This window comes from Lissotriton vulgaris, chromosome 3_1, assembly GCF_964263255.1.
Source record: "Lissotriton vulgaris chromosome 3_1, aLisVul1.2, whole genome shotgun sequence".
NCBI lineage: Eukaryota > Metazoa > Chordata > Amphibia > Caudata > Salamandridae > Lissotriton > Lissotriton vulgaris.
In genome coordinates this window covers 506683036-506704495 of record NC_141689.1, presented here as the reverse complement: position 1 = coordinate 506704495, position 21460 = coordinate 506683036, and positions in this window count along the sequence as shown.

The following is a 21460-nucleotide window of genomic DNA, read 5'->3' as shown; positions in this document are numbered from 1 at the left end:
GAGTGGCAGGGTTGTCCAATGTTGGGCGTCCGCCTTCAGACGAAGGAGGGGGGGCGCCAGGTTCCGATCGTAAAACATGGCCGTGTCGCCGGTGACATGGATGCCCAAGTATTTAAAGGAGACATCGGTCAGCACCAGAGGACAGTGTTCAGGGAGGACCGGCATAGGGCCCTTCAGGACATAAAGGACCGACTTCGTCCAGTTAATGGTATAGCCGGAGGCCGAGCCATGCTTATCGCATAGTGCCAGTAATATCGGGACACTCGATTCGGGAGCAGATAAGTAGACCAACATATCATCAGCATACAGTGATACTCTGTCTTCCCAGGCCTCCGTCCATTTAATACCTTTCAGTAGTGGTGTCCGTCTAATGATAATAGCGAGTGGTTCAAGGACCAGCGCGAACAGTAGCGGGGATAGGGGGCAGCCCTGACGAGTCCCACGCGCCAAAGGAATTGCTCGTGAGATGTGGCCATTGGCCGACACGTGGGCTACCGGGTCCGTGTAGAGAAGTCGAAACCCACGATAGAAATTTCGGTCCGAAGCCCATCCGGGTCAGAACTGCAAACAGGTAGTGCCACTCTACCATATCAAAAGCCATTCTGGCGTCTAACGACAAAATGGCCGCCGGCTCCTTCAGTAAGTGTGCTCGAGCCAGTGCGCCGTGCACCCTACGGAGATTCAGTGCCGTGCTCCTATGCGGCATAAAGCCCGATTGGTCCGGGTGGATCAAGTGGGATAGATGCGGAGTCAGCCTATTTGCAATCAATTTCGCCAAAATCTTCGCCTCCGCGTTAATGAGCGAGATTGGGCGATAAGACGTACAGTCCTCAGGAGGCCTGCCGGGTTTTGGGATAGCCACTATCGTCGCCAAGCGCTGGTCTAAAGGCAACGTCCCGGCCCCTCAGCAGTTCTCAAACATGGCCAACATAGGTGGGCCCAATGCATCCGACATCGTTTGGAACCATTCGATCGGTATCTCGTTGGGGCCCAACGCTTTACCTGTATGCAGCGCACCTATCGCCATACGGAGCTCCTCCACCGTGAGGTCTGCTTCCAGCTCAGTCACCGCCTCCGGCGACAGTGTCTCTACTTCCACATCCTGGAGAGCTAGCTCCGCCGCCTCTGCCGTGACCTCCCCCTCTGGGGTATACACTTTCTGGAAGTGGTCCGCTAAGAGGTCTACAATTTTGGAAGGGTGCGTGTGACACGTCCCATCTTGGTCCCGCAATTGTAGAATGTGCCTGCCACCGTCCTGTTTCTTGTCCAACCAGGCCAGTAATTTATTGGCCTTATCGCCCACATCATAAACCCTGCTCGCAGTCGACTCTACATGTTCTAATGTCCGTCGTCGGAGAAGGTCGTCATGTCTCTGCTGGCAGAGATGCAATGCGTGTCGAGTGTCGGCCGACGGTGCATCCATATGAGTTTCGTTAGCCTGTTCTAACTGCAGTTCCAACTCTACCAGTTCCTGTTTTTGCTTACGTTTATGGTCGGTTATAGCCGCGATCGCCTGGCCTCTCAACACTGTCTTATACGCCTCCCATAGTATCGTCGGGGAGGACACCGAGCCGGAATTCTCCTGGAAGGTTGGTGGTTGTTTTAAGGGATTTTCGAACTGGGGGGAGTTTAAGATAACCAGGGTAAATAGGGTAGAGCCGTTTGCGAGCCGCGGTTGTGCAGGACAGTGTAGCAGTCAGGGGGGAATGGTCTGATATACCCCGGGGCTTAATCTGCACGTCAGCAATCGTGAGTCTGCCACCCCCCAGTGTGAGAAAGTAGTCAATGCGAGATAGGCAGTCATGAGTGGATGAATAGTAGGAATAGTGGCGATCAGTAGGGTGGAGCTGCCCCCAGATGTCGACCAGACCCTGCGCCTCCAGAAAGTCCCCGAATTTCGTTGGGCCAGTGGGGGGGGGTGCGGACCGGGAATCTATCCATATCAGTATTGGCTAGTGCATTGAAATCTCCGCCCACCATCAGGTCCCCATCCGGGAGTTCCAGAAGAAATTTGCCCAGGTCCGGAAATGCCGATGAATGTAGCGCTGGCGGGATGTACACAGACACCACATTAATGGGCACACCTTCCCATTGCCCACACACTGCCGCGAAGCGGCCATGTTTGTCTGTTTTTGTGGAGTGTTGTATAAAGCACAACGTTTTTTTCACCCAAACACCCGTCCCCCGGGACCCTGAAGTGAAGTCCGAATGTACTACCATGTGATAACCTCTCCTATCCAGAGCTTTAGTAGCCGCCCCCACCAAATGTGTTTCCTGAAGAAGGGCAATGTCGCAGTTCAGTCGCCTAATACATTGCAAAACCAGTCCCCTCTTCACTTTCTCCCCCAACTCCCGGACATTCCATGACATTATCTGTAGCGGCGGCACAGACCCCACCCCAGTGTCAGTTGTTACGTTATTTGGTCGTGGGAGGTCCGCCATTGTGTAAACGTGTGTGTAAGTTGGTGTTCCATGGGATATGACGGAGCTATGGTGGCTGAAGAACTACCCTGCCCTGTGCAACCATTCGCATGTCGGTGCCTTCGTAGCGCTAGAAGATCAGAGGTGGCACACCCGGTAGAAGGAATGCGGCCATGTGTGACTATTAATGATTCCCAGACGATGAATAGAGCCAAACAATTCAAACAAGCAAACCAACGAAACCCCCCCGTTCCCAAAACCCCCACCCGCCCTGCTTCCCTGCTACATGGACTCCAAACTGCCCGCCACCCCAATTTAGCAGAGTGCTTAGACCCATCCCAAAGAAAACACACAGTTACTTGCTCGTTGGGGGTGAGGAGTACTCCGGAATTAGCGACCCCTCATACCCTCTGTAGAGGCCCTCGGCCCAGTGTCCATGGCGGTTCCAGCCGCAGTCCCAAACAATAATGTCTCGTGCCTGTCGAGTGTTCATGAGTCTACCTCCTGATTCAGGTCGCCATTGTCTCTTACTGGCGTGCTTCTGCCACATTTCGTACCAGCTTCTCCAGTGTCGTCTCGGTCATTTTGATGTGAGCCATTCTTAGTCCGTCCAGGGCGGCGGGAGTGGGAGGCAGGACGCCAGCCGTCCAGCCAGTCTCGTACAGTCTCAGGGTTATCGAAAAACCAGGTCCTGCTTTCCGCCACCACCCGGAGCCTGGCAGGAAAAATCATGGAGTAAGGGAGTTCTCGTTTCCTAAGTTCCTTTTTAATGTCCAGGAAGGTCTTCCGCCGCCTGGCCACCTCCGCCGTATAATCCGGGAAGAACGCCACCGTAGAATTGAGGATTTTCACCGGCGGTGAAACCCGCGCCGCTTGAAGGATGACATCCCGGTCGCGGTAATTAAACATTCTTGCTAGGATCGGCCTGGGCGAGGCCCCTGGCTTAGGTTGATCCCCCGGAACTCTATGTGCCCGCTCGACTGAGAAGAAGGCCGACAGTCCTTTAGGTTGAAGGTGTGTTTTAATGAGGTCTTCCACGTACAAATCCATCGCTCTTGTGCCCTCCGACTCCGGAACACCAAGAATGCGTACATTGTTCCGCCTGGAACGGCCCTCCTGGTCGTCCAGCTTATCTTTCAGGATTTTGTTTTCAGCCATAACCGCTTCCATGGCCGTCTGCAGTTCCGAGACATCCTCAATCAGCGATTTCGTGACCAGTTCCAATGAACCTACTTTTTCGGCCATCTTGTGGAGATCCGCTCTGATAAGGGTGATTTCGGCCGAGATGGAGCCCACCGTCGTTTGGACCTGCGAGAGAGCCTTCATAACATCATCCAGCATCGCCTCCTTCGTCCCCGCAGGCTCGCCTGGTTTCGTGGAGGAATGTGTCCCATCCGCCGGAGGGGAAGCGGTTCTGTCATTCGTATATCGTTCGATACGAGTCTGGGTCGTACCGCCTTTAACACCTTTCCCGGCCATAGTTCGATCACGGAGATTATACAGTTCGCCGGCACCAGGAGTAACCACTGTCACAGCGCGGCCCTCAGTTTAGTTCAAAGAGGAGCTTTCGCAGCAATGAGGGAAACGCCCCGGTGATCTTAATGGAGCAGATGGCAGGACATTATTCTTATGGTTTTTCTGAAAGTCCTCGGGCACCTCCTTCGATTAACATCCGTCAATTATGGCAAACATTCTGTCCCTAGACAGGGAACTCGCCCGCCGGCCGTCACTCGGGGTAGCCCCCCAGCACCGATCACTTCCTATCTGTGGTAGCTGAACAGGCTGCACTTCCGGTCGGCTTCACTCTCCACTAGAGTTCCAGGAGGTAGGCCTGTACTTCGATCGGATCAGCACTCGACGATAACTCCGTCATCTAGCCCTCGATTTCTGTCCGGGTACTTGCCGTCAGTTCCGCCCGGTCTTGGGCGTTCGGTGCCTCCGTCTGAGGTAAGATTTAGCCACGGATTAACGTGCGGATAGATGGAGAGGCCGCTTCCCTGCCGGAGCTAGTCCTCTATGCTGCCGCCATGTTCGGCCGCTAGCCACGCCCCCATCTAATTTAGTTTTAGCTAACATGTCTGTTTGCAGTGATCTCAAAATTTCTGTGTGTTTTTGAGTCCAATTGATTTGTTTAAAATCAGGTTTAATTAGTTCGTAGAGAGGTTTAATCCTCTCTGCGTAATTTAGAATGTATGTTCTTCCGAAATTCAGAAAACCTAGAATGGATTGTAAATTCTTCAGCGTTTTTGGAGCTTGGAGTACAGCGCACTTCTCTAAGAAGTTGTCCGCTAGGCTTTTCCCTTCACTTGATAATTCGTACCCTAAAAATAGTACTGTCAGATGGGCAATTCAGGACTTTTTAAAGTTGAATTTGTAACCCTCTGCTGCGAACCCAAGTATAATGGTGTTCACTCTTTTCAAGTGAGTATCCAAGTCGTCGTCTGTGAGATAGATATCATCTACGTAAGATAATGCCTCATCATCATATGTTTGTAGTAACTCTGTTACTCTAGCTGAGAATAGTCCTGGGCTGTTCTTGAACCCCTGTGGGAGTCAACAGAATTTTTTCTGCGACCCAAATGCTGAGAAAGCGGTCATATATCTGCTTTCTGGTGCAATGTTTTGACAAAAGAAACCATTAGATATGTCTAATGTCGTTTTATATTTTTTCCTAACTATGTTATTCATTAGGGCTGCACTATGCGAGTTTTGTACTGCAAAAGTTTTACAACATGCATTAAGGTGTCTGTAGTCCAAAACTAGACGATATGAATTGTCTGGCTTGGAGACAGGAAACAAAGGATTGTTCATTTGAGAGGTGCAAGTTTCAATCACCCCCTGATATTCAAGTTGATCTAAGATCTCCCTGACTCGTTTTTTAGCTTCTTGCTTAATGGGATACTGCCGTTGGGCAGTTGGTTCACTTTATAACTGGATTTTGTGGGGAGGAGAGTCCTCATCCCATCCTACATGATTTTTATATAATGCCGGTGCCTGGGCTACTGCCCATTTCCTTGCATATGTATATTTTTTGTGAATCGGAATGTGATTCGAGAAGGCAGGCATGATCACTTCTTCGCCACGAGGGCACTCCCTGACAAACTCTGGGGGCCAATCTTTTTCAGCTAACAGAATATCATAGCCTTTTGAGAGTTTATCCCAAAATAGACCCTTTATTTTCCTAGTCTTATCACCCTCTATACGCAATGTTATTTCGTATATTTTATGGGGCTCGCTAAGTCTGGTGTCGGCAGTTTCAACCTGAATGTATTCATTCGTGTCCACTGTCTCCAGATGACTCATCAAGATCTTGCGCGCTACACTGATTTCTGCTGCACTGTCCAACATTGTCAATGCCCACTCCCCGTTTTTCAACTGTGTCCTCAGTATTCTCGGCATGGTTGATTACTCTAATACTGGCTACCTTCTTTTTTGAAAATTGAGATTTTTTACTCTGAGCAGGTTCCTTGTCTTTGGACTTGGTGTGCTCTCCTGGGTCTGACCGTCCTCTTCTTTCCGAATTCTGCGAAAAAGATCGAGAGGGACGTGTATCAATACTTTGATATCTATCAGGTTTTTTCAAATTATCCCTATTTCTAAGGTTATATCTTTTCTCAGAGGGCTCCCTCTGGGGAGACTGGTGTTCTCGAGTCGGAGTTCTTTCCCTCCGTTGAGGAGACCTTCCTCTGGACTGGAAAACTTTTTCCTTGGGAGTGGAGTGTTTATTTCCATCCCAGCTTTTTTTAGGAGTGTTTAAATTATTTTTAATAAATCATTTTTCAGGATTTTCGAGCAGTTGGGGCTTAACTGGTTTTCCACCCAAGCTGTCTCTACCTAATTCTTCATAGCCTTTTTCTATGATTCTGGCAAGCTCAACTGGCTGATCTGTTATATCTGTTTCCTTCAACTTCTGGCGGATCGCCACAGATGCTGCTTCTCCCTTTATGTTGGCTAATAATATAGCCGAGACTTGCTTGAAGTCTTTCAGTAATTTCATACCAAGATTTAAAGCTGGCTCTGGACCGTATTCATTTTGAATCTGTTTTAGCACTTCTGGTATTACTGCCATAGACGGAACACCGTGTGTTTTTGTGTAAATGGAAGCAAAGACTGTACCCCAAGTGTCACAGTCCTCCACGTGTGGTGCGATTCCCATAGGAAGGCAGATGGTCAAGATTCTGTGTTTCTCAATAGGGGTAGTATCAGGAAATACTGCCTCTATTTGAGTGATTTTCTGTGCTAACCAGAAAGGAATTTGTTCCCATGACTGTATGTTCTGTGGTGTAATTTTATTAGTGTTCCCCTGATGAGGGGTCAGCTGTGGTACGTTAACAGCTGGTTGGACTGTTGCAGTCCGCATTACATATTGGACTAATCGCCTATGTATTTTTATAAGTGTTCTTAGCTGTACTAACAGCTCTTCTCTAGACATTTTTGCAATGTCCGGATGTGGTGTGTAGCTGGCTAGAACCGGCCACGTTGCTCCTGGTCTGCCTAGTGGACCGAGCCTGGTAATATGATCATTATGTTTTAGGGCGCCATTAAACCAGAGCAGGTGCTCTTGGAATTTTAGTGGGATTTCAGTCTCCTCGAAAGGAGCGTACTCTTCCGGAGGTTCCTCTATTTTGTAATAGTGAAAGTCTTTTGTTGTAGCGTTTGCCGCTGGAAAGTTTATCCATGAATAGAATACCTCTGTCTGCCGATATTCGTGAGCCTCTATCACGAAAATTACTGTACCACCTTGTGGTGTCAGTCCGTTCTCTATAAGTTTCAAAGTTATAGATTTTCTTAAGTGGACCGGGATGATAATTGCATCCGGGTCAGTCTGTAGGAGACTCGTGTCTTCCTCTATTAGTTGGGTTGCCAGCCTAGCTGCTGCCCTTTCTTCTCCACTGTCTGACATTTTATAAATGCAGGCTTTGCAGAGTAGGTCTCCAAGGAGACAAAGATTAGCTGCACAATATTTTGGAACACTGTATCCCTCAACGTTGAATAAACCAGAGCTTTACATAGGAAATCTCTTTCTACTGAGTTCGGGCGGATTTTAACCTTTCACCCACTCCAGACGTCTATTGGAGTATTTACGGGAGAAAGGGGTCTGTGTGAAAAATGCACGACTGAGTTACTCTAACGTCTTGCGTTAGTTTATCGCCTTACCAAACGTTGGCGCCATGTAGTGTAGTTCCTAGTTTCCCACTAGGCCCTGCGCATTTGAATAACATAAACAGTAGTATCGACGTAGAAGTGCGGATCTTCCAGGCCTCTACTGACTATGCTAAACTTAATTGGGTTTGTTACCAACTAGCTCAGAGGTCACTGGAAACTTTCTTGACTGAAATAGGAAGTGATCAGCTTCCCTGGCACAGACAAGAAGGGATTCAGTTTTCCAACAACCGTGCAACATGACAACTTTGCTCCTCAGATCAAGAGTCAATCTCTATGGTCGTGTGAAACAATAGACAGTTATTTTACTCAGTCAGGTTAGTGCAGTTTACTTTCACAATATGTAGAGAATAGAGAGATGGGCGTTTGTCAATAAAGGGTTAACATTTATTGAACAGTCTTTCTTCTCGTACAAGAGAAATGTATTGCCACAATTGCAAGACTTGTTATGATAAAAAGTACGCACAGTAAGATAAGTATTGCGAAATAATACTGTAAAAGCATTGATATGGTTTCTTAGCCATACAATGGTTTAAAAGTACGCCTACCCCAGTGTACCTGACCTAAGCCTAATACTTGGGAGGGGAGTAAGTAAGTAGCTTTAAGTTAAGTTGGTTTTGCCAAGGTTTGCTTCAAGAATTCTCACTAAGGGTTTAGTCATCACCATACCTCTGAATAGAATGATGGAGGTCTGGTATCTCCTTCAGGGGAACTCGGTATCCCAGTCACCCGCAAGGGTAGACCAGAAACGCTGGAGCTGGATTCCTCTGCAGGAGAAAGACAGCGTCTCTCTTCAGCGCGTCGAGGAGGAGAAGGAGGGGGGACAGCGTCCGCGGGCAGCTGGCATCTGCTGGGCTCTTCGCAGAGGGACGGCTGTTCAGCTCCTAGTTTCACCACACCATCGTTCGCGCTTTAGCAGCGATAATGGTATCAGCAGCTTGCATACAGCAGCTTCATCAAGCGACGGGCAACAGGCAATTGCTTAAGGCAACGTTGGTAATATTTATACCTGAAAGGTGCCTTGTTTGACGTAAGTTTGCTGGACATAAGACGTCAATTAAAGATGTCACTAGGAAGTGATCGCTATCAGTTGCTCATTAGAGTTCCATTACTAATCAAAACACAGCAAGCGGGGATTTCCAGGTTTGCTGAGTTTTTATCTTGTTGAAGAACTCGGAGTGTTAATCTAGGAATCTCAGATAGTGACTTCTGCTCTGTCATTGCACTAATTGGTTGCAAAGGAAGTGGCAGAGAAAACTATTCTGGAATGTGGCTCTGTTCGTGTGAGGCCAGAGATGACTTTCTGAATATCGCACTTGAAAGGTTATGCCAATATAGGGAATAAATGGATTTATAGCCGAATAGGGGCATAAGGTCACAGTATCGATCAGGATCCTAGATAAGCATGCAACAGGCTCCTCCTTCACCCTCCGCATCAAACACCCACAATGGGCGCGGCGGAACAGGGCGGGAGTGTAGCAGGTAAGCAACTCTCCGGACTTTCTAAATCAGCCCCCAAACAGTGTGCAATCAAGGATTTCAATTTTAAAATAAGACGCAGTGAAGTTTAAAAAAACAGCAGAAATCAACACTATTGCTGCACTTGTAAATCAGCGCCAGTCTAAATTTGTAAATAGCGAGCATAAGCGGAGAAAGCCGGCAAGCTCGTCCTGTGATCCTGTGGTAATACTTGACCAGCTACAAACATCTCAATATGGTTGAAAGTTGAGGTGCCAGGTGGGGCAGGAAAAGACGCTTTCCTCACTGTGAGTTTTGTAGATGTGTGGATTACTTATGTGTTATATTTTGGAAAGTAGCTTGCAGTGTTCAGTGACTATACCAGTACCTGAACGAGTAACAAGCTTCTCAAGCTAGTGCCTGGAAATCTATAAATGCATCTCCAATAGTCTCCCCAATAATTGTTTGTAGAAAGCTGGCTCTCTACATAGTGTAAACCAAAACAAGGTACACTGTGCAGATAATCCAGGCAACCCTTATTGGTTTACAGAGACAAAATTAGACCACTAATTGCTCTCATTATAGTAGTGTGGGTGAGCAGCTTAGGTTTATCAGATGGTAGTGCTAATTATTTGTTGTACTCACAGAGGCAATAAATGACACACACAAGAATACACCCGAAACCAATTTAGAAAAAGAAGTTGTATTTTTATATACATTTTGATACCAAGCACTATAAAGTAAGTATTTTTTCAAATATTGATTTTTACAGGTAATCAAAATGTTCACTTGAATGCGTCTTTACGCACAACTGCTTTCCTTTGGGAAAAAGGCGTATGTTGCATACAGCTATTTATACTATAGTCGGTTTATGGGGATCTACTTCTGAACTTAAGTTCGTTGGAGGCCAAGGTCCTAAGTACCACCAGCAGTTGCTCGTTGCCTGTGCTGGGGCATCCGGGTGCAGGGGTGCTGGCCGGGTTGGTAGCTTTGCGCGCTATGCCGGTGGAAAGAAGGGGGGGCACCTAAAAACAGGCTGCAGAGAGGGACTTGGGGACAAGTCCAGGAGCTCCCAATGGAGGTCTCTGGTCACAGTGGTTCTGGGAGCAAGGGGCCACAGTCGGTTCTCAGAAACCCGGAAGGGGAAATTCGGGTGCAGAATAAATAGGTCGACTGGGCTCTGTGCGTTAAAGGCCATTGCAGTTGTCGGTCTTGCCTGTTGAGGGCGCAGGAATCAGGACAGTTGGGCCACTCTGGATATGGGTCTCTGTGGGGCTGATGTCCCTCAACAGCTGCTCGGTGTTGGTCTCAACTGGACTTAAACAGGTCTTGGTTTCTGCAAGGGATCTGGCACTCCAGATATTGGTGCTGTGTTGCTCTGGTCCATCCTAGTGTCTTCTCACTTGGTAGGGGGACAGATATGACCTTCAGGAGCTTAGGTACATCTTCCTGGGTGGTTGCTGCATCAGGCTTGCCAGGGAGCAGCAACACAGTAAACTGGATTCTGCTTCTTGGGTACCTGTGGACTGCAGGGTAGTAGCTCCTTTACTCAAAGGGAGATTACTGGCAATGCATGAAGGGCTGGCAGCCTGCTAGGGTTCTTGTCAGAAGGTCAGCTGCAGGACGAGTCACTTGGTCACAACTGTGAGACTGGTCCAGGCAGGCAGGATTTGGCGATCACAATAGGGGTGAAACATGTAGACATGAAATGACCATTTTCACAACTTAACAGCCTGTTTATTATCACCACTTGCACTGAGATTCGCCAATAAAGATGGAGCCATTGTCATCCAGAATGCTACCACCTACAACGACGAATGCCAACGACAATTGGGCAACACCCGATACTACCTTCCCATTGAGAATGACCCTACTAAGCGCTTAACCATCAAGATCAGAAGACTTGTCTCAGAGGCTGTAACAGAAGGATGGATCACCACACAAGAGGCAGAATTCCTGAATATTGATCAACCCTGGATTCCATATTTCTATACATTCACTAAAATTCATAAAAGAGTCAACCCCCCTCCGGGCTGGCCGAATGTTTCGGGTATTGAGTCACTCCTCTAACCCCTTAGCAAATTTTGCAACTTCTTTCTGAGACCCATCGTGATAAAGACCCCCACATATCTAAGAGATACGACTGATGTCCTCAATTTGATACAGTAATTTCCAACAACTGGAAAAATCGATCTCCTGGTGATGTTGGACTTCGAAGCCTTGTACACCAACATCCCCCAGGACGCCACCCTTGAAGTCCTGGAGATCATCCTTCATCAGGAAGACCCATGGCCATTCAAGATCCCGATTACCTTCATTGTTGAATGTGCATCCATAGCCCTAAAAGAAAATTTCTTTGCTTTTCAAGACCAACTCTACCATCACCTACAAGGCATCAGATTGGGAAGCACCTTTGCTCCAAGCTTGGCCTGCAACTACATGGCCACATTCGAAAGCAAGTACATTGAACATGAGAACAACCCATATTGCAACAACATATTGCTATGGCGTTGCTACATTGACAACATCTTAGTGTTTTGGAGTGGCGACTCAGAAACATGTGTATAATTCTGCGATTGGGTTAACACTATGGACCCTTTTCTAAAGTTCACCAACACCAGGTCTGAGAGCTCTGTACCTTTTCTCGATCTGTTGATCTCGACCCAAGACGGTGGCCTATTCACCACAAATTATAGGAAACAAAAAAACTGAAACAGTCGGTCAGTTCCTCAGTGTACGCCGGAACTGCAATACCATCCCCGAATACGAAAGGCAGGCCACCACTATGAGATCCAACTTAGTGGACTACCCACACAGAGGGATACACCAGGCCTCCAATAGAGTGAAAAAGTATTCTTAGAGAGAGGTTGGAGAATAGGGAGAGAATAGGGAGAGAACACCCACAGACACCCTAACGTGTGTCACAAAGTTCACTCCCTCCTTGAATAGAATATAGAAGGTCATCAAAAAACATGGGGCTATCCTTAACACGGGTAACTTCACTCCCGGACTTACCCCTTTATTTCCTTTCAAAGGCACACAAAACATGGGGGACTTATTGGTGCATACCAGCCCACTTACACAACAAACAAGACAACCCGCTCTTTAAGATGTACCATCAGTTGAGGGTCATTTTTCCTGTGTGACCCTGTGTGTCACCTAACTACAGCAACTAAAAACATAGACCTAGGATTACAGAGGCCTTGGCAGCAGAAACAACATACTAACTGCAATAAAAAAAAATACAAAAAACTATGTCTATCTAAGCACATGTCCTTGCAACCTCTGTTACATGGGTATGATCAAAAGGTACGGATCAGCGAGCATAGAAGCACGATCCGCTGCAAGAAAACTAACACCAGATTGTTAACACATTTTCTTGAGACACACCATACACCGGATAATTTAAGATGGACAATCATCGATTCTAATCCCAACTAGCCTGCGAGAACCCTATACACGCAGGAACAACGCTGGGTGTTCCGTTTACAGTTCAATATTCGGGGACTTAATGATGACATTCCCTCATCCGAATTCATTAACTAAATGACAGTGTTATCTGTGAGTACCACTGTCATACTACCCTCTAGGATACTTTGCATCCATGGCAGTGACACGGTCCACTATTAACAACGTGACCATACTGACTTCTTTTTGATTTCTGTCCACTATCTCCCACTCTAGATGGATTTTTGACACATTACAAGGGACTTTTCCTAAACTCATCATCATTTTTTAGACCTTTTCCTATCTCTTTATCACGGTTGTCCTCACATACACCACTTACACTATGAAGCCACCGAGTCTGGTTATTCATTGTATAACCCACGGTGACATATTGTTTAATCAAGTCCTTTCCAGCTTCTGACACCCTGAGCACTGTAATACTATGGCCCCTTCCGCCCTAGCAAAGCTTTGAACCTTTTTCTGCCCAATGAGTTTTGACTTCGGCAATACTCACATCTGGCCCTGTGGCCCCAGTATGATTTTTCTGTGTCTCTCATTCCCAACATGGCCTCTGAAAAGTGTCTTCCCCGAGAGACATGGGCCACACACAGGCAGTTCTCTCCCCCTCCTACTCTACTTCCAACATAGCTCTCAAAAAAACATCTCGCGGAAAACTAATATCCCCTGAGAGACATGCACCATACACATGTACTTCTCTCCCCCTCCCGCCCTACTTCCAACATAACGTCCGGAAATACCACTCGCGAAATAGGAGCAGCACTCTATGCCCCTACGTCACTCCGCAGTGATTAGATAACGAGGCGGAGGGCCGCACATATTTAAAACGAGTGCCGTCGCCCACCTTCCCACTAGCGAGTGAGCGGCTGAAAGCAGGCACCTGTTCTGTCATTCGATGAGGTCAATGTGAGTATTTTCCATCTGTTGTCTGCACCATGTGAGTTTATACTCCGTTCTTAGAAGCATCCGCAGCTAGCATTTCATTCCCAATATATCATCTCTAGGTAACCTCTTGATCCCTTTCCCCCACTGTTGAGGCTTCCCTGAACAATTTTTTGGGTAGGGCATATATATTTATGTGTTGTGTGTTTTCGTGTGTTTCACTGACTCACTGCCTTTATGATACGATTGCGCTTAGATGAGCAGCATATTTATTACTTCACAGCCGGGATGTAGTGACCTGACGTGTAGGGACCAAGGACACTAGGACCCTGTGGGTCATGAGGGAGGTGACCAGGTCACCGGACACCACATCCGGTCAGGGGACAGGAAGAGGACAGATTCGACCAGGACGACCACGGGGCGGACGTGCACATAGCCTGCTGTACAAAGAATATAATAAAGATATGTGAGTGCACCAACCTGTGTCCTGGTGGTCATTGAGCTGCGTGGTGCCCACAGACAGGACACGACAACTGGCAACGAAGGTGGGATACGAGCCGACGCACATCGAGCCGACGCGCATCTCGACGCCATCGCCATCTGAAGAACCAGGTGCCCACCCTGGATGTGCAGGAAAGAAGAGAGAAGAGAAAGGACATCGGAGCCCACCCGACCGCCTCTGAAGAATTACCAGCGAAACTGCGGTAAGCGTGAAGGAACGCGCGCGATCTCAAAATAGAGGCGCGAGCTCTCGCCAGAGTCTCGGCGGCCATTTTGGGATCAGGCGGCTGAGCCAATCAGACGCGAGACAGGAGAAGCGGCCATATTTGGGTCAGGCGAGCGAGATTTCGATCGCGAAATCTCGCGAGAAGAGCGGCAGCCATTTTAAGAGGACAAAAGGAAAAAGAGCCATAAGAATAAACAGAGCGGCCATTAGAGGGTCAGGCGAAGAGGAGAAAAGGCAGAAGAACACAAGAAAAGGACAAGGAAAGCCCAGAAAAGGCTGAAACTAAAGAAAATAGCAGAAGAAAAAAGAAAAAAGGGGAATAAAAGAGACAAGAAACCAATAAAAGAGACAAAAGAGAAAGGAAACCAGAAAAGGCTGAAATTAAAAGAAAACAGAAGAACAAGAAGAAGGAAAAGGGGAACAAAAGAGACAAAAAGAGAAAAAGAGAATAAACCAATAAAAGAGACAAAAGAGAAAGAAAACCAGAAAAGGCTGAAATTAAAATAAAACAGAAGAAAAAGAAGAAGGAAAAGGGGAATAAAAGAGACAAAAGAGGAAAGAAAATAAAGTAAAAGAACAGAAGAAGAAGAAGAAGGAAAAGGGGAATAAAAGGAGAAAGAGTAGTTAAAAGGAAGAAGGCAAGAATGGCAGATCCAAAGCCCAGCGCACAATACAGGAGACCACTACCGTTCAACTTATCGGAGCCACAAACAGGAATAAGGTGGGAGAAGTGGATCAGACGGTTCGAAAGATATGTAGAAGATACAGATGTAGCAGCTGGAAAGAAACTAGGACTACTGTTGAACTTGGCAGGGGACGACGTCGAAGAACTTCTGGTGACACTGCCTACCGAAGAAACAAAAACATATGAACAACTAAAGAAATGTCTAACAGCCAAATTCGACCCGCAACGAAACATTGACTTCGAACGATATACTTTTACCATTGCATGTCAACAAGTCGGCGAAACACTAGACGACTTCGCGACAAGGCTGAGAAAATTGGTGACACATTGTGAGTTTGACAAATTTGATAACGAGCAAGCAATAAGGCTACGGATCATAGAAGGCTGTCGCAACACAGGATTCAGAGCAAGAATACTCAAGGAACCGACCTCATTGGAGAACATCCTGTCACTAGCGAGAGCAGAGGCGAGAGCAACGGAACATGCCAAGGAAATGGAAAGAGGGAAGAGCGTTGAAACAGAAAACGCACACTTTACGACAAACAGATATCGCACAGACCGACGGAAGAATGACTGGAGGGAACAAAAGGAGAGGAGACGACCTGAAGGAACATGCTACAAGTGCGGAATGGAATTTCTACACAGAGGTCCATGCCCAGCATTTGGCCAGACGTGCAGAAGATGTGGTGGAAGAAATCACTACGCCAGTATGTGCCAAGGTGCCTCATTCAGAGACGACAAGGGGAGAACAGGAAGACAACAGGAATCGACAACAAGACATGTCAGGTACGTCGACAACGAAAGGAGGAGTTCATCACGAGGGTCAGGCGAAGAAGAGGAAGAAGAGAAAGTGGAAAGATTATATCACATGTCGGAGGTGCACACCGAGCAGAGCGAGGAAGAAGAAGCAGGAGAAACAACACAGCCAGCAGACAGAAGCACCCGAGGAAAGACGGACCATGCAAAGATAAGAGTAGGAGTGCATGAAACAGACTTTGTACTGGACAGTGGTGCAACCTGCAATGTCATGTGTGTATCGGAGTATGAGAGAATGGAAGTAAAGCCGACCCTGAGAGCGTCCAAGGTAAAGGTTTTTACCTGGGGGGCAAGGAAAGAAGTAACTAACTTGGGGAAGTTCACAGAGGAACTGAGATACAATGACAAAATAAAGAAGGAGGACATTCATGTTCTACAAGGCGATGTCCCAGGGCCATGCCTGATGAGCAACAGCACCGCCCAAACGATGGGCCTTATAACAATGACATATAAAAAAGACAACAGCCATGCTGAGAGCAAGCGGAGAGAAGACTCAGGGAACAAAGAAAGAGGAAGAGAACAAAAAAGAATCATGGAGGGAACAAATACAACAAAGGGCGGCTGTAGAAAAAAAGGAGCAAGAAACAAAACGGAGGGCAGAGAACAACGATCAAGACAACGAGAGGCCGGCAAAAAGGGAGCAGAAGGGGGAAAACGGAAGAACAGAAACAAGACTAAGAGGAGAGAGCAACGACAAAGAGAAAGAGTGGCTGGCAAACTGAGAACAGTTGGAGGACAATTGAAAAGCAGAAACAAAGATGACGGCAGAAAACGGCGACCAAGGAAGGGATGCAAAGGGACAAAGAGACTACGTAGAAAAAAGTAGGAAACAGAGACTGGGGAGAAGGGTCGACGAGACTGACAGACTCTCTCTCTCTCTCTCTCTCTCTCTCTCTCTCTCGCTCCCTCTCCTTTTTATCTTTTCTCACCATAACAATAGGCATATGCAGTCAAGGGCTGAAGGGGCGGAAGTGATCAGGAAAACAGCATCATGAACATTTGTTTGCAACAAAGGGGGAGATGTAGTGACCTGACGTGTAGGGACCAAGGACACTAGGACCCTGTGGGTCATGAGGGAGGTGACCAGGTCACCGGACACCACATCCGGTCAGGGGACAGGAAGAGGACAGATTCGACCAGGACGACCACGGGGGCGGACGTGCACATAGCCTGCTGTACAAAGAATATAATAAAGATATGTGAGTGCACCAACCTGTGTCCTGGTGGTCATTGAGCTGCGTGGTGGTGACAAAGAGGACACGACACGGACCTTGGCTTGTAAGCCATGCTTTTTCAGGCAAGTCCACACCTTGTGTGATCTGGTGTGTTTAACCCACTCACTGCCATTATGTTACGTATGCGCACAGATGAGTAGTGTGTTTGTCACCTTAAAGTCGGATTCCAGCGAGTATGCCTTGTTTGTTCAGGCACGTCTTATCTTTGCATTTGCAATGTTTAGACCTATTGTTACAGGATTAACAACACTTATTCAGACCTATACATTTTGCTTATTTTTCCTTTTCTCAGGATGTGTACTGATACTAAGGTGGTCGATTTTGTATAGGTGCAGAGCCACCCTGACCACACACTCGAATCTGGGTATAACTAAAGGGTGTATTGAGTGTCGCCATTTTGAACCAATGTATCATTTCTCTCTTTTTAATATTTGCACAGTCCTGAAGAATCGCCATTGGATCCATTAGGGACCACAATAGGCGTGAAACATATCGACCTGAAATGACCATCACTACTTGCATTGAGATTCACAGAGGAAAGTACTCCCAACTTTGACAACCTGGTCACAAGTACCCCTCGTTGCTTTATTTTTCACATACCCCAGAATAAAATTCTGTTAGGGTACCAGTACGATATTTTTACCTCACTTTCCCCAAACACCCACACTCGCCACTGTGGCATTCCTCTGAAAAGATCTCTGCTAAAGAGCCATCTTGTTGGGCCCATAGGGCACAGCAGTGCCACCCCCACGAGGAGCAACGCCCAATGATGACGCATGGCACTCTTATGGGTGTGTGAGGGCACCTCTCTAATCAAGAAGAATTCCACCCCTCTTCTCTTCATATACAACCATTAACCTATAAAGGAGTCAGGTCTCCTTTCACCTACACTTTAGGCTGCCATATTGGCAAGCTAATTTATTAGGAACAGTTACCCGCTAGTGACAGCCACGTCTGATCTTGGGAGCACAGGTACTGAACCTTTTTCCACTAGCTCACAGTCCCCCCCTCTCTATTGTTTTTGATAGGCAGGATTTGGCTTCTTCAGTATTCGTTTTCTCGTGGCTCTTGTTTGTCCTCTTCTTCTAATCCATCAAATCTACATTCCTGGCATAAGGCGTGCCACCTAAATATTCAATTTAGGGGTGTTAAGGGGAGTAATAGGGGAAAGCCAATGTGCTGCCTACCTTTTGGGTGTTACACCCCCTATATGACCACTTCCTGTGGGGAATCTATGAGCCTAATTCCACAGAAACCAAGATGGTGAAATTCTACTTTTTGTGTTCACATCAAATAGCCCACCTTAAGGGTGGAACTAGCCATTTAGGGAACACGCATCCTGAAAAGGACATTTTCCCATCTGTCCTAATGCCAATTGGGCCTCAGGGCAGCGGTGGCATCTCCCAAGTCTGGGGAAAGCCGGGGTCGCATATCAAAGGCAGCCGAGGCCTTTGTAGCCCCTGAATCCCCGCACTTCTGACACGGTCAATCAAGATGTTATGATCAACCGCGTTGAAGGCTCCTGATAAATCCAAAAGGACCAGGGCCTGGGGGGTTCAATTATCGGATCCTCTTCTAAGTTCATCCATAACAGTAAGTACAACAGATTCGGTAGAATGGACAGGTCTAAAACCTGCCTGATGGGAAGCCAAGATCTGGTGGTGTTCGATTAATGAACGAAGACTATTGCCCACATATTCCTCACGGACTTCGCCCAAGTAGATCAAGAGGGAAATGGGGCGGTAATTACTTAGGACAGATGGATCTGCACCAGTTTTTTTCAAAATGGGAATAATTTCCGCATTTTTAAATTCATCAGGAACAATACCAAGATTGAGTGAATTATTAAGAAGTGAAAGAGGGGAATCAGGGCAGGTAGAAAAAGCTTCCCGAAGAATGTGGGGGGGACAACAGTCCGTAGGGGAACCAGAATCAACCTTTTTAATTAGATTTAGAAAGGTCTACTACGAAATCAAAGGAATGTGATCCAACTGGTTTTCGTTCTGATAAGTGTTCGAGTTGAACATAGAAGGACTAGAAGTGGGAATACTGGCTTTAATTACCGCAATTTTCTCAATAAAAAAGGAATTCAGAGAGTCACAAAGACTCTGTGTCGGGACTGTCTTCGGCATGATCCTGTCTGGTTTAGAGAGCTCATCCACAATAGAGAACATTTCTTTGGGTTTGTTAGATGACTTAAGAATTTTATCTGAAAAATAGCCTTCCTTGCTTCGATTAATCTCCTTTTTATATTCTTTCTGGAGAGCTACATATATTGCCTTCTTATCAGGAAGATAATGGTGTCTCCAGACGCGTTCTGCCTGTCTTTAGATACGTTTCTTGTTTTTTAGATCATCGGAGAACCAGCGTTAAGAATCATGGGGTCTTAAAAGGGTGATTTTCTGAAGAGGGGCTGTACAATCACTGTCCCGCTCGAGCCAAGCTAATCATTTTATATTATGGTATACAGATTTGTAGACCGTACTATCACCAGGGAGTGCATCCTGGCACTGAGATTTCCACATACCGAAAGTGAGCTGCAGGAACAAGAAGTTCCACAAACTCTGGCTTCCTGCAGTTCACAGAGGTGCACCAGGTCTTTCTAAAGGGCAGGATCCACACCAGGGTCATTACGCTCTGCAGTATACACAGGCATGCAATGGTCAGAATGCATAACTAAGCATTATAAACAGTAAAGTATTTGCCATAGCCTATGCATGTCGATGGTGCAGTGTAAGAAGCACATAAGGCTTGCGACGTGTACTAATCAGACTCCCATGGGATGAGGCTCTCTTGCTTCTAATCATGATGAAACATGACGTTGAAGGAGTATGAAAAAGCTGTCTACATGCCTTGGATTGCGGTTGAGTAGATAACAGCACACCTCACTTGTTACTAATCTTTCAAGTGCCATGTACAACAAACTACCAGGTGACCTGCTCAACTGCAGAATCAACAGAATTTCTGCTAAAAACATCTTCTTCTTCCCTATTCAACAATGACCTATTACTGTGGGTGAGGCCCATACCTGGGCACCGTGCAAGATTATTCTGTGGACCACTTCATCAATAATGAAGAAAATGAATGTCTGACAAAATATCGAAAGACATAATATCGAGGTACCAAAATATCGGAGCAATAATATCGATGTTAACAATATCGACATCCTATCTACAACAAGGTAAGTACAAAAATATTGGGAAAAAATATCGATGTCAAAAATATTGTAAAATTTTTTATTTTTTTTAAATTAAAAAAAAGTAAAATAAATTAAATGATACTTAAAAATATAATAAACAGTTAAAAATATGTTATAATATTTAAAATAATAAGTAATATACATAATTTAATAAAAGAAATATTAACCATATGCATATAACATATAATATATATATACTTACTTAATAATCAGTTTTAATAATTAGTTTAATAAGTTATAAATAATTAAAAATATTATAAATTACAAATCCAGCTACACACATAAAGGGGCTGATTCCGATTCGGTAAAATCCCATTCGAATAGCCGTGTGGAGCATTTTTCCCGTACGAATCGTATCCTCGAACGTCCCCGTACGTACGATGTAGTACGATGCGTACCCAAAGCAGTTCTCCGTCCGAATCGTACCAAAGCCCGTACGACTCAATAATCCGTACGAATCGCATTCGGAACGTGCAGTACGCAATGTCCGTACGGATCGAAGCATCATTTTCCGACCCAGCATGTACGATTCATCCAGTCAACACTCCGTGCAACTCTTTTTTACGAGAGCTCAAAACGTCCTGAAAAGCAGAATTCGACTCAAAATGCGTGCAAAACTAACCCCCGGTACGGATCGTACACCCCATGATCGTAGGGGTACGGTTCGTTTACCTACGATCATGGGGTACGGTTCGTACACCCCATGATCGTAGGTGTATGAACCGTACCCCTACGATCATGGGGTGTATGAACCGTACCCCTACAATCATGAGGTGTACGAACCGTACCCCTACGATCATGGGGTGTACGAACCATACCCCATGATCGTAGGCGTACGAACCGTACCCCTATGATCATGGGGTCTACGAACCGTACCCCATGATCGTAGGTGTATGAACCGTACCCCTACGATCATGGGGTGTACGAACCGTACCCTATGTGATTGTGTGGCTCTCTGTACGAATTGCTCATACGTGACATTTACCGTATGAATCGGGTACTCATGTTTACCATTCGTACAGTTCACTTTCAGGGTCCGTATCCTACGGATTTTCCCTTGCTTTTCGTACGGTTCGCAACGATTCGGACGTATTTTTTTTACTACGGATCGTACTACTCGATTCAGACGGATTTGTACGATTCGTACGGAAACAGCTACAAATTCGAATCGTCGTACGGATTTGTTTCCCGAATCGGAATCGGACCCAAAATATTAACATGAATAAAAATTAAATAATTATGCAAAACAAATTTTAAAAAATTTATTTACTTTTAATATTTTTAAAATGTATTATTTACTACATTAGCTAAAACAATACAAAATATATTAAATAACAGAGGGAATAAATTACTATTACAATTCCCAAAAAACAACAGTGAGTAAAATGTTGGATAGCGTAGGGGTAAAA